Source organism: Rattus norvegicus, chromosome 17 (genome assembly GCF_036323735.1).
Source record: "Rattus norvegicus strain BN/NHsdMcwi chromosome 17, GRCr8, whole genome shotgun sequence".
NCBI lineage: Eukaryota > Metazoa > Chordata > Mammalia > Rodentia > Muridae > Rattus > Rattus norvegicus.
This window is the reverse complement of record NC_086035.1, coordinates 20,757,898-20,772,633: the sequence shown is the minus strand read 5'-3', so window position 1 is coordinate 20,772,633 and position 14,736 is coordinate 20,757,898. Positions and strand designations below refer to the sequence as shown.

The 14,736-nt window shown below is 46.1% G+C and overlaps 1 long non-coding RNA gene across 1 annotated transcript; it reads left to right on the top strand.

The window, feature by feature from the left end:
* The first annotated feature begins 3,002 nt into the window (after positions 1-3,002).
* RGD1596092 (uncharacterized ncRNA RGD1596092) lies at positions 3,003-12,782 on the top strand. The gene is made up of 3 exons (NR_144440.1): positions 3,003-3,104; positions 6,046-6,188; positions 11,557-12,782. It is a non-coding gene; the product is annotated as an uncharacterized ncRNA RGD1596092 (long non-coding RNA).
* Positions 12,783-14,736: the final 1,954 nt, after the last annotated feature.

The window sequence follows — 14,736 nt, the reverse complement described above, 5'->3', positions numbered from 1 at the left end:
AACTCTGATGCACTTGCCCAGGAAGACCAGAGCTGATAGGATTGTTATCTAGTAACTTGCTCGCACGAGACCCATTTGTCCGCTCTGGTTGGTTACCCCTCGGTATACAGGTATCCTTGCATGCATGCCCTCCACTAGTCCTTCGTTATCCTCATCTTGGATGTGAGTAACACAGACCCGGGGAAGTTAAGGAAACGGATAAGGTCCTATGACTTAAAAGGGCAAAATCAAGTTCGAACTTAACTAATCTGAGAGAGAGCCCAGGTCTTTCCCTATTCTCCTGTCTTCTAGGAGGAGTAGAATTCAAGGTGTGGCCAAGGCCCTGGAAGAGGAGATGAGTAAGATAATCGGAATTCATGATCATCATAAACCACTCCTTTGAAAAACAGAAGACTTAAAGGTGGGAGTATGGAGTGATGCTCCCTGGAACAGTGACGTCGACAGGCTTAGAGAAATGGAATGGGTAAGTCAAGTCCAATGTCAGAACTGATGATACAGGAGGCAACAAGACAAGCATCCTTACTCAATATGTGTGTTATGTGTGCTCTGAAAAGCAGTTGGAAACGGAGTGCTTTTCTTGGGCTTCTGAGACCCAACAAGGAGCAGTGAACTTGCTCTCTGAATGGAGCTCTGACAATGCAAGGCTTCGCATGTTTCTGGTGACAGCACCTTCCAGTGAGTCACTACTAACTGTTAGCAGGGCAGGTAGACCGGGGTGGCCGTATGCAATGCTCGTTTATCCTTATACCCTTTCTCTCAGGAAAGAAATCGGGGGTTTATAAGATGAATTCATTCTCTTTTTCTTCTGGAATGTTCCACCGTTTTACAAGAAGGCAAAGGACCTTTCAGAAAGGGTGTGTGTGTGTGTGTGTGTGTGTGTGTGTGTGTGTGTGTGTGTGAGGTAGGGTAGGCTTTGAAAGGACCTGAATGGGAGCTGAGATCTCCCCACTCATAAGTACGAGAGAAATAGATTTGGGGGGGTTCTATCTTCATTAAACTTGTGGTTTAATATTAGTATTAGTGCCACATATTAATATCTCACCTACCCAATTTTACATTTAAGTCACAATTAATGTTCCCAATCCTGTCTAACACATAATGAAATACAAGTGCATTAAGACCAACTGGAAAAGTCTTTCCCTAGAAGGTGCCTGTCCTCTGTAGACCTGACGTCTCCTCAAAGTTGGCCAGTCTTCAAGGTGACATGATTAAGCTGCCAAGAATGGATCTGCTGCTAGGTAGACACATAAGGCATGTTGTTCTGAGCTGAATTGCATGATCCTCGAAATCATATGTCACAGTTCTCAGACACAGTCCCTCAGAAGTTGGCCAGATTTTGTTGCTGTGGCATGCACAACTGTTGGTCTAGTTATAACATTTTCATACATGCACATTATTATATTTTGCTCATATTCACCCAATCCATGAGCAAGCTTAAATGACATTGCCTGAAGGAACTTTACCCCCTCCTCCAACCTCTCAATATGACAGATGTCCTTAGGAAGAAAGAAGACACACACACACACACACACACACACACACACACACACACACGAGGCAGGGGCCACTGGAGAACAAGAACAGCCATCTAGAAGAAACCATCACAGAGGACACCTTCATCTGACACCACATCCAGAGCTGTAAGAGAACAAATGTCCACTGTGGAAGGCACCCATCCTGCAGTACTCTGCCATGGCAACCAATCAACACTGTGGAATCTGACTACCATTCCACCCCTAACACACAGACACACAGACACACACACACACACACACACAGACACACACACACACACAGACACACACACACACACACACACACACCCCAGAACTTCCGCTGGACCAATCTAAGTTCCCCCTTCATAACCCAAAAGGCTTTGACTCTCTTTCACTTGAGGTAGCCAAGGGAGGCAGTGAGCTGCTTCTTCTTGTCCTTCTCTGACTGAAAATAACCAGGGAGAGCAGAAGGAAACAAGGAGGGGAGTTTTCAGCATAGACAGGGCATTACTTGAGGAGCCGGGGGCTGCTGTGGGTGTGGGTGAGAGGCCTGGTCAGTGTCTCATCCACAGACACTGTACTTTGGTTAATTTGAAAGACATGTGAAGAGAAGGAAGAGGAACCAAGGCCAGCCTTTACCTTTAACATACCCCCCCATCAAACACTGGCAGTTGACATTTCCTGAAGGGATAGCAAGAGGTTTTTGTTTTTGTTTTTGTTTTTGTTTTTCTAACCTGCCCTTTGTCCAAAGCAACTAAGCCTCACTCTCTGGTAGAAACTCGGTTCCTCCATCCCACACAGAAATGGATGCAGGGAGACAGCCCCAAGCTGGGAGACTTAGAAGGGTGCAGGTCCGCTTTGGAGATCAACACTTTTAATCCTTCCTCGTTGTTCTTCTCTTTGCTTCTTTCAAGAGACCAGAAAGCTTACTGGGCCGTGAATAATATTTGCTTATTATTATTTGGGGGGCGTGTGTAGATGTGAATGTGCACATGCCTGTGAGTATGTGAGAGTGTGCCTGTGTGTGTGTGTGTGTGTGTGTGTGTGTGTGTGTGTGTGTGTGTGTGTGATGCCTCTGCATCATGTCTCTTCCCTTATTGCTCTCCACCTAATTTTTTGGGACAGAGTCTCTCACTGAACCTGGAGCTCATGGATTTGGCTAGACCAGTTGGCCAGTAAGTTCCCAAAATCCTCCTGTCTTTGTCTCTAGAGCTGATATTATGGCATGTGACACACATTTTACATGACTGCTGGGACCAAATTCAGGCCTTCATGCAAACACTTGACCGGCTACGCCATCTCCACCAACCGTGGATATTACTTATTATTGTTAATTTGTATCAGGCTGAATTAATTTGGGCAGCACGCAGAAGGAGCTCACATCAGCACAAAACTGAAGCCAGCTGATATGTTGGAATTAATTGGGCCAGGAGGCCGGGCCGCTGGTTCCCCGGCTTCTGTGGCCAGTCTTTGTGGATTTTTCTCTTGCTCTCTCCCAGCAAGTGCTGGAGCTGGGGCTGTATCAGTCCTTACTCTGCATGCATTTGAAACTAGCAGATGAAAGCTGCTGCTGGAACCAGTCTAATTGGAGAGAATTGCAGTTTAGAGGTAAGGGCTGTAGCTAATAAGTGAACTGGGGAGGAGCAGGGTGCAGAAGGGGTGGGGAGTTGGGGGAGGTTGCAGAAGAGGGGGGGGCAGGGTGCAGAAGGGGGGCAGGGTGCAGAGAGGGGAGGTACAGGGTGCGGAAGAGGGGGAGGACCAGCATGGGGAAGAAGGGGAGGAGGGCGATGGGGAAGAGGAACAGGAGCAGGGCTCTTTTTGATGAAAATGTGGGCCTCCCCACAGCCTTTCCTCTTCAGCGGCTGCCTCACAGATGGACCCTTTAATTGAATTTTCCTACAGGCCTGGGGGAGGGAGCCATTTCGGGTGCAATTGAAGTGAATCCGATGGTTTGTTTTTTGTTTTTTTGTTTTTTGTTTTTTCAATCAGAGGCTGAGGACCAGGTGGGCAGTTGTCAGTCTTGGCATTTTTACTCTTCTTCCTGTTCCCTCTTCTATTTTTTTTTCATTCACCTGGAGGTTTGTCCTCCTTTGAAAGTCCCCACCGAGGGTTATCTTGCTATATCCTGGTCTTATTCCCAAGGGCAAGCTTAGAGGGAAGATGAATTGGAAAGATAGGATTTCATTTAACTCCACTGCGTGCATTGACCATTTATTGAGCATCTGATATATGTCAAGGCCTGGGTGTCTTATAAGGAAGGAGAAAATCGGAAGTTTAATGGCTGCCCTTGGAGAACTTGTGCCTACCCATGAAGAACACTCTTCTTTTTATCTCTCTTGAGAATTTTATACACAAGTACTATATTACATCATTTCCACTTCATCCCCCTCCCGAGACTCCTCCCACATGACTCCCACTCCCTCTCATGTGACACCTCCCTCTTCTTTAATCTACATATGAAGATGCAAATGCAGCCTGCTGAGTTCATTCATGCTGAGTCCATCTACTGTTGCTCATATGTCTATTAGTTGAGGGCTGACCACTTGGGATTGAATAACCTATTATAAGGGCTCTTCTGGAAGAAGGCTGATTACTCCTCTGTCAGCAGCCATCAATGGCCTACAGTTCTCCATCTAGGGGTGGGGCCCTGTGAAATTAACATTGGCATGTCAAATGGTGTCATTGTGCAGGTCTGTTTTGGGCAGCCTTGGCTTTGAGAGTTGATGGGTCCAGTTTCCACGTCATACATAAAAGACGCTGTATTGTATCAGATGTCCTGATCTTCTGGCTTTTACCATATTCCCATGTCCTCTTCTGAGATGTTCTCTCAGCCTTAGATGTAAGAGTTGTGCTGCAGAAATGTAAACTGAGGCTGGCCACCCATAGTCAGGTGTCCCCTACATTGTGACCTGTTGTGACTTTCTGTAACAGTCTCCATTTGCTACAAAGAGATGCTTCTTTGGTTAGGGATGAGAGTTACACTTACCTGTGAGTATAAGGATAAGGATTTAGAATGCAGTTAGAAATTATACTGGTTTGGGGAACGGGCAGCAGTAGATTCTCCCCTAGGCTCCCTGGCTTCAGCAGCCACAGGTAGTTAGCTTGGGGTACAACACCAGGCATGAATTTCTTCCTGGTAAGCAGGCCACTAGCCCAGTTATATAGCCGTTAGTCGCTGCTGCCCAGTTCCAAGATGTAAGCATCACTATGGCAAAAATCCCCAAGGAATAAATAAAACTCTTAAAAATAAAAGCAAAAGGCAGGGAGCAGAGCAATAAAGCAAAGTGACCAGAGGACAACAGAGGCAGCATAAAGTCCTAAATTTAATATAATGGGAGACTAAAATATATACACAAGGAAGCCATAAGAATCCCCTTGGGAGTCAGAGGGGTTGGGGGACACTTAATTTAGGCAAAGATCTATCAAGTAACTGGTATGGGAGGTACCTCTTCTTGTCAGAAATAGCAATAGAGTTGGCAATGCCCAAGAAAAGAGGAGAAAAATTAGTCCCATCCTCATCGTCTTGTGCAAATACGTATGTACCTATGACTAGGTTTCATAAGAATTGGCCATTGATCTCAGAGAGTCCCAAGTAATGTCAGGAGGCTTTGTGGAGAATCATGAGTGGCCACTTACCTGTGCCTTCAGCTGACTCAGGAAGTCTTCAAGAGATGGGGCATTTGGTAGTTTGGAGGGGAGAAAAACTTGTTAGTACAAACCCATTCATTCATTGTCCAAGTGGCTATGCTGTATCTGGTTCCTAGTAGTATGAGCCATTACCATAGTTGTCATCACCATCATTATCATCACCATCAACACTGTCATTATCATTGCCAACACCACCATCATCAATTTCATTGTCAATTTCATCACCATCACCACCACCACCACCACCACCATCATCATCATCTCAGTTGCACAGTGAATAATTTGATCCATTTTATATAGAAGAAAAGCAAAGTTCAAATGGTATAAATCACTCACTGGGGTTGCACAACTCATGACACATCATCCCCCACACCCACCTATCTCCCAAGACATATTCAAGGTCAAAGTTGTGCCCTATATAATACCCTCTTACTGAGTCACTCAGACAATCTAATTATTTTTCCAGTCTTCAAGATGTATCTCAGCAAAGTCTATCTTAAGCTCTGGGTGTCTTAGAGAGGCTATCCCCAAACTGTAATGCCAATTGAACTATAGGGAGAAAGTACCTAGGTGCTAATGAATGGGAGTGTAAATAGAGCTCACCAAGAAGCATTTAGAGTTCTTTATGAATAATCTGTGTCCCACAGAAGTCTCTAGGACCAGTGTTTTAACCTGTTTTGTATTGCTATAACAAAACACTGGAGAGTGGGTACTTTATCGTGGAAAGAGATCTGTTTGGCTCATGATCATGGTGCCAGCATCCTGGTGAGGGAACAATATGCCAAAGATGCAGAAGACCCGGCTGTGTTCAGAGGATCCAAGTACAAAAACTACTGCTTTATAAAAACCTGCTCTCAGAAGAGCTCACTCATCTGTAAGACCATTCCTGTTCTCTTCCAAGGACAGCGCCCTGTCACCAAACTGCCTTCTACTGGGACTCTCTGGTTCACCATCTCTTGATCATCACACTGAGAACCAAACGTACTTAGGGGAACAAACTCAACCCCTAGCAGCCAGTTTATCCTCATCGTCTCCTTCTGACAGGTACTGTGAAGAGGGGGGAGGAAAAGGAGGGAGGGAGAGAAGGAGGGACAGAGAGAGGGAGGGAGGGGGAAGGAAAGGAATATTTTTATTTTTCAGCATTAAGAAGCAGCAACTTGGAAAGGAAACTGAGCTGTGGTTCACATGGTTATTTGTTCTAGAAGCCTCTGGAAGCCACACTCCACGTCCAGTCCTGTCTTGGTGTTTGTGTTTTCTCAAGGAGTCTGGAGTGTGGTTGCTTGTTTAGTTTAGAGATGAAATCTTACCGTGTGTCCCAGGTTGGTCTATTTCCATCGTATAATCCTCCTCCTGCAACCTCCCAAGTAACGGGATTTCATGCACGCACTAACACACCTAGCTCAGGGATGTGGAATTCCTAAGAACTCTAATTCCTCCCATAACATAACAATATTCACTTTCCCTTCTTATTGTCAACTGTAGCTATTTTTGCAGAGTTTTGGATTCTCTTTTGTGGGACTCAAGGTAATTTCAGAGTAAAGACTATTGTAAATTTAAAGTATTTTCCCAGAAAATGGGGCTTGGGAAGAAGTCTAATAAATCAAACCACCTAATAAAACTAGAACTAGATAGTAAGATCAACTCAAAAGTGAAAAGTAAATGCCCAAAGCTGTCCGCCTCCCATATCTGTGCCTGTGTCAAGGCTACTTCAGAGTCCTTCCCACCAGAGGCTTGGAGTATAGACTCCACAAACATTTTCCCAGAGATCAGCCCATGCCACCCACTGCTAGCCACACATCTTGCCTCCTCTATTTGAAAAACAAAAACAAACCATCTTCAATGCGTGCATTGATTCCTAAGGAATGAGAGCCCTAGTGCTAGTGGGCACAGCCGGCCAGTGGGCCACATCGGGCGTGCTCTTGATGCTCAGAGGGAGATACCCAGTTCCCAATGCTTCCCCAGGGAGGGCGCCAGCATGACCTGCCAAGAGCTGCCAGCTCAGTCCTCGGGTAGGAAGGCTTGCTGTGTGGTAATGCATTTGTTGACCTCCATATAGCACGGATTTCACGAATTTGCTGAGATGATAGTTCATCGCAGGCCATCTCATTCTGAGCACTGTGCCAGAAAACTGTTTCTCACGGGGAGCTTTCCGGTAAGACACTAAGCAGCATCCTGACTTCTACCTACTAGATGCCGAAAACCATCTCCAGACATTGCCCCAGGTGAGGACCACCCACTGGTTCTAACTCTAATCTGACAGGCTTCCATATTGTCACGTTGGGACCACCTGCCACTAGTTCAGGAGGAAGTCCTTGACTTGGGTCATTCCAGGCTATGCTACCCCACCACTTGAAGTTCTGAGTAGCAGGACTGACCCTCCATAAGCCAATGCATTTGAATATGAGCCCAAATATCAAAGGACAAAAGCAAGTCTAAGACCCCAGGTCTCATGTTTCCTGGGTTGACTCGCTTGGAAACAGGACCAGTGGACGTAAAACCCTGGGAGAGGTCTTTCAAACCCTGCCTGGCCATCAATCAGATATACTCTCCACAAGTGATGCAAACTCTCTGAGGTTCAGTGTTATCTGTAAAATCTGTCACGTGAGACCTGAGGAAAATTAGACAGGATGTTAAATATTCAGCTCCTACCCACCCATTAGGCACCTAGTAGGTTTCCTCCATCCGAATTGTTTTGGCCCTATCCTTTAGACAAGCATAGATTTTTATCCGGAATAAAACCAGGGAGCACCCGGCAATGAATTCCACTAAGCAGGCGTGATATGAATAGGTGGTTTTATTTCCTTCCAAGCGTAGTGTTTGAACTTGGCATAATCCAGCCCCTTTGTGAATTTCCAGGTAACCTCCCTGTGACTGGGTACACAGACCTGTGGGATCAAGGTTTTTGCTTGAGTGCTGGTGGTGGGGGCAGTTGGGGGCCCTCTGCAGGTGTCTGTCCCTGATAAGCTTGTCAGTGGGAGCTTTTTCCAAGCCTGGCTCCTCTGTCGGGTGTACAGGTGTGCCTGGGCTCAGCTTACTGCCTGGAGTCAAGGTCATGGCTGCTGGGGGAGAGGAGCCTCCCCCTCCACCCTCTAGGGATGGCTGCTTTTATCAGCCCAAACAGCCTGCTATACCCTAGAGCCCTCAGAGGGCAGGGAATAGGTTTCTCACTCTACTTGCAAACAGCCATGAACGGGAGCTCCTGGGCAAAGGATCCCGGTGCTCATTTCCCAAGGGGAATCAGGCTGGGAAGAGTCTTGATGAAGGTTTAGGTCACCGGGCAGAGAGAGAACCAAAGAAACAGATGTTGCCCTGTGAGGCTTTGTGCCTTTAGAGCGTGAAACTAAACAAGCAACAACTAGGGGATTTGGGACTGGAAATCTTGTTTGGGATTATCTCAGTTCTTCACTTCTCTTCCAAACGCGCATTTTCCTGACTCTCTCCGGGAGTGGGGGATGGACAGAATGGAATAAAGGAAGGTGACTTTTTAAATCTGAAAACCTCTCTAACCACTGCAATGGGAAGAAGCAGCTTTTGGGTGAATTGGGCTCTGAGAGTAATTCAGATTTCGTGTATCCACATCCCTGGTCCTCTCCTGTGAGTCATCTGGGTCCTAGAATGATAACTACCAAATGTTCAGTGTGCAGGAGGTTACTTCTGGTGTGATTAAGGTGGGACAATTATCAGAGGGAACACAGAACGACTGAGGAGTCACTGGTGTCTCTAGTGTCACTGGACTAAGCCATTTGAGCTCTCCAACGAAGAGCCTCAGTCACCAGCCTGCTGAGACCCAACTGGGCTGGAGCCACGGGAAGTACTGTGCACAGTTTGTGGAAACTGGATGAGTTGGGCATAACCACAACTGGGCTAAGGAAAGCGAGTATTAATGCAACCCTGTGACAACATCCCTCTTCTACCGTAGACTAACACCTCAGTGGGGATGGTAGGTGGTTAACATCTGCGAAAATGTAAAATTTGGAAATAAAAATGGTGTGCGTGTGTGTGTGTGTGTGTGTGTTTCCAAAGAAAATGAATGATTGAACCACCAGAGACATGATTGAATGTCACCTCATAGTTAAGACTGTACACCACACAGCCAGGTCAGGGTTTAAATCTTAATAATACATTTGCTGATGAAAGGACAACATTGATTCTGGGCCTCAGTTTCTACATTCATACAATAAGGGACATAATGGCACTTCTTGTTAGTTTCCCAGCACGATAAGTTAGCACAAACGATGTGACTTAAACAACAGGCACATCTTTCTCAGAACTAGAAGGCATTGTTCTGAAACCAAAGGGTTAAAAGGGGAGGCTCTCTTTCTCCCCTGAGGTGACCTCTGTGTTTTCTAGTATGTGGGAGTGGCTAAGGATCCTGGACTCCTCTGGCTTTTGGATGCTGTGTCTTTAGTCACAGGGCTTCTCTTATGAGGACACTAGTGTGTTGGATGTAAGGGCCATAGTAGTCCATAGGATCGCATCTTAATTTAACTAACTCTGTCTGCTAAGACATGATCTCCAAGTAGGATTTCAATATAATTTGAGGGGAGGGGGATCACATTTCTAAAGTTTGCAACAACCTCGATGGAATAGATAGATGCTCCACTGTACATCTACATCAGGGGACCTAGGCTACCAAACTAGTCAGTTGGAAAATGGGATCTAGGCAGGGTCCCTGTGGTTCCAGAATCTGTGCTCTTCCTCCTCAGTCTGGTACTTCTCATATCTGAGGGCTACTCGGTTCCTGTCTCTGTCTAGTTCCTTTGTAGAATTTGTATAGGGTCTCATTTCCTAACCCTTGGGTTCCTCAAATGACCCCACCACACACAAAGTCTAGTTCACTACTTTAGAACCCCAAATTCAAATACTTTTGACTACCATGGTATAGATGCTTAGTGTTTAATACATGTCATAAACCCTTGCTATGTCAAGACCATACAAGATTTAATCAGCATACCAAAACAGACCATGGACTTCTCTCCCCTCAAGAGCCTGCAAAGACCAAAACGCCTATAATCCCAGTATTTGGAAAACGGGTTAGCAGTTCAAGGCCAGCGTGGGCTACCTAGCAAAACTTGTCCTTTAAAAAACTTAAATATGAAAGGTTTTCAAATAGATGCATCCAGAATCAGCCATTTACAAGCAAACGTGGAGTGTTACCTGTTACACATATAATGTCCATGACAATTCTGTGAAGAAGACGTCAGTTTATTATCATGCTACAGGTTAGACTGTGGAGGCACAGGAAGTGTAGGCTCACATAGCGGAAATGTATCACAGCGTTCCAGCTCGAGGGCTAGACCTGCGCAGTCTGCCTTTCCAGCTGTGGGTTTGTGTGTGCTGTTCCCTGTGCACTTTACGACGTTACGGCGATGTTCAATAGTTAAACGTCGGAGATGCTGCTGTAAGCTTCCTTTAGCTATGTAGGCGCCTCCTGAATGGGAGAACCGCCGTGTTACTGTGCGTGTGTCATTAAGGCTTTGGTACATCGCGTCAAATTGCAGGGATGAGGGAAGGCGTTCTCAGGGAGTGGAAATGTGATGGGAAGGAAATAGATGCTAGAAAATAGCAAACACTCCAGATGAATGGAACGGCGCGCAGTGCTTGAGAGCAAGGGCCTGAAGAGCCACCTCTCAAGCGGCCAGCTCCGAGCTTAGGAGCAATCAGCATGCCAGACTAGGGATCGCAGACATTGTCAAGTGACACTCAAACCCTCGCACGTGCTCCAGAACGTGGGAGGGAGATGACCAAATCCTGTCTGAAATAATTTCCTCATGAGGAACTCCCTGTTTCCCATGATTCTCCACCGTACCCACTTCACCACCGATTGAGGAGGGAGGGGAAGGGGTTCCTACCCAGTTCTGTTTTTACTTGATGCATTGTTGAAATCACCTACCATAATACATAGGGAAAAACATGAAGCATAATGCATTAGAAGTTACTATGCATTTAATATGTCCGTGTTCTAGAGATGTCTGATGAATAATATAATTATGTATATAACATACTAACTAATAATGCAAAGAAGACTATAAAAGGACCCAATCTTGTCTGGAGGTCATTCACCTCCTGCACAGCTTTTCCTATTTCTACAGAAGTACTTTTTTTTGTTTGTTTGCAAATGCAATGCAACAATGCAAAAACAAAGGTGGGTTGTGTTGGCAGTGTTAAAATTTCATATAAGTAGAATTGTAACACATGCATTTCACTTCAATTTCGTTTTTATTTCACTTTTCCTAAAAAATATATTATTATTGGTGAGTGCAGTATCTGTCTCTTCACTGCTATCCCACATTCCAATCTTGGAATTCACCTGTCTGTTTTCTCGTCTACTTGGTTTGCTTTTAAGATGTTTGTCCTAATCAATGCCATGGAGCTGTTCTCAATGCCGCTCTCTGTGTCTTTGTATGTTCAGGCCATGAGCAGAGACCTTCTTAACTGGAGCGCCTCCTCCGAAGTCGGATAACTGAGTAACTGGATTTACGGATGCTGAAGTGAGAGCCTTCTCTGCTTCCTGCGATGGCTGTCTTAGGGGAGAGAGCTGAACCCCTTACCAAAAACAACCAACCAAACATAAAACGTAGAGAAAGGCTTAGTGATCCTTCTTAGAGATGAAGGTGGGATGGCTGTGCACAGTGGCTCTTTTCCCTGGAGGTGCCAAAAAGCTGTAGCTGTGGATTCAATGTGGACTCAGTGTGACAGAAACCGGAGCTCCATAGAACTGTGAGCCAACGGGCCGGGACAGCAAGGGGGTTGGGCACTCAGCCTGGGGAAATGCTTGCTACTCAGAAAAAGGTAAAACAGCTTCTAGAATGTTGAACTAGAATGTTGCTTTCCTGTAGTGTCTAGCATGGAATCCCTTGTTTTATATTTTCGTAGATGAGAATATCTGGGTTTTTCTGTCTGAATTTCCTGTGTAATCCCCACTCCATCCAGCTTATCTCCATTTGGTTATTTGCCTGTCTACTGTTGGTTGGTAGACAGTCTTTATGTATTGTGGCCTTTCTTTTCCTGAGAGTTGTATAGAAAGGCTTGTTCTCCCCAGACAGAAAGCCCAAAGAGATGATTCCATCCGAGCCCATCCTGGCGACCTCGTGAGTTTACTGTGAAGAGTGACTTACGGGGGTAGGAATGACTCAGGCAGCTGCATCACAAAAAAATGCTCCCCACACCAGCTCGTGAAAGCTGCACCATCAGAGCTTCCTGTGTGACGGGCGGGCAGCTACATCACTGAAAGCTCTCCTCTGGCTCACAGAGCCTGGGAGTCTTAACTGGTTTCCTAACTTCCTGGATCTTCCTCGTGAGTTTCCCCGAGCTTTGGGACCCAGCCTCCCTCCACAAAGCAACGTTTCAGCCCCTAAGAAGCAGCTACTTAGCACACGGTCTGAATGACTCATGGATGACATAGGGGGCCTGCAAGATGGTTCAGGGTAACGGGGTTTGTCCCCAAGTCTGGCCAGCTGAGTTCCTTCCCTGGAACTAGCAGGAGAGAAACAAGTTCCAAAAGTTCATCTTCAGAACCATCCCTCCAAGGCCTCTGCATCAGCTCCTGCTTCCTGACCTGCTTGAGTTCCAGTCCTGACTTCCTTTGGTGATGAACAGCAATGTGGAAGTGCGAGCTGAATAAACCCTTTCCTGCCCAACTTGCTTCTTGGTCCTGATGTTTGTGCAGGAATAGAAACCCTGACTAAGACAAATTAAACACGTTCCAAACGTCCTCTGACCTGCACATGGACAATGTGATCTTTTAAAAAAAGTTTTAGATAATTAATGTACTTGAAAAACCCCTCACTATGAATTTTAAGATGTGCTGAGTCCTACTTCCTTAACACCAATGTATGAAGTGGGGGAGGGGAAGGACACAGATTTGTGTAAGGGGCCGTTAGGTTGGTTGCAGTGGATAGGGACCGCGTGTCTCCTGTGAATTAGACAGTGGGAGAAGACACGCAAACAGAGAGGTAACAATGGTCTGTGTGCCCTTTAGGGAGCTGCTACTTCTAGAAGAAAAGGGACAGCCGTTTGAGTTCAGTTATTGCCTCCTAAGTGCCATCATAACTAGCTACACGTGTAGCCACAGTGACACCACTTCAGGGTGGAAAAAACAAGCTTCCGCACCTTCTACTCGAAAAGGAGAAATGGTGAGGAGAGCCACTGACTTGACTCTCAGTCCCCATTCAAGGCAGGACCTGATGTGGCCAGCCCAAGCTGTGGTCTCACCTGCCACCTCCCAGTGCTAAGGTACCTGGCACAACCAAGGCCTTATTAAAACCTTGCTCTCTCACACCTTGCTGGACAAGGCTTTCTGCTCCTGTCCCATCAACTGCTCCCTGCGTCTGTGTAGAAAAGACCCTCACAGTGCACTTGTTAGGACCTGCAGTGTCGACAGCCATGACAGCTGGTGGCTCAAAGGACCGGTGTGTCTGCTTTTCTCTCCCTGCCAGGCCTCCCTGAATAATTCGGGGTCTTGTGTACTTATGAAGCATGCTATTGATACTCCAACAGTGGGCTCCAAAGTGCGGGATTGCTTTTTAAGTGGCTAGGGGTTGCTTTTCCATTGGCCTACATACACACTGCTTACTTTTCCCTGGGCTCGGGGAAGCACATTTGCACTTGACTTATACCTGCAAGGAGTCCTGGTGTCCTTGTCGAAAGAACAGTGTTTTGGTGGCATTTCTGTCTCATACTAGCTGGGTGGCCATGGGGAAGTCATTAGACTTGCATCTCTTTCGTCCTATGTTAAAAAGGAGAACACTACCAGTGGCGACTCCTAGATATGTGCATATAATTACTTTTGGAATTGATTTGGAAACTCTCTAAGCGGAGGCAAATAGAAAGGATTGCAGCTTTTTGCCAGACAGGGCCGCACTGTACTGGTCCAGGAGAACAGTGCAAAGGGCACCATTAATAGCATCTCATGGCCTCTCGGTCTACACAGATGGGGCCCGACACAAATGGGCGCAGACCTCTGTTCTTAGGTAGCCTAGGCACTCAAGCCTGAATGGGGGGAAATATAAGAAAACAACCAAGAATTCTTCTCAATCTGTAGAGCCATGAACTGCTAAATCTGTTCACTCTCTGTGGGTTGATCAGGATGGATTCAATCATAAACTTGAGGCAGGGGTGTGTTCGAGAACTCAACGTCACAGCACACGTATTCTCACTTCTGAACCATAGATGGATAGGAGTACATGATGAGCTTGTAGACAACGCAAAAGTACAAAGGAAGTTTTGTTTTCCTTGGTCAAGGCAAAAGTCTCACGAACTCGTGGGAGTGTGTGTCCAAGGGTGTGGAATCTTCCAGACAAGGCCAGAAAAGAAGAAATGATTCCCTTAGAGTCACACAGCTAGCTGGTGGCTTAGGTGACACACCAGTCTGACGTGGCTACCTCCTGACCCAGGTGTGACTCCCTGGTTCACTTGAGTGTCGAAGAACCACAGTGCAATTATCACACTGTCTAGTCTATTTATTGACGCGTTGAGATGCTTTGTAAAAGAGAAAAAATTAAGCCACCTCTTTTTTTTTCTCCTTTTAATTTCTGAGAGCAGATCTAAGACCGTGTGTATAGATTTCCTTCACGTAACGATGTGAGAATAA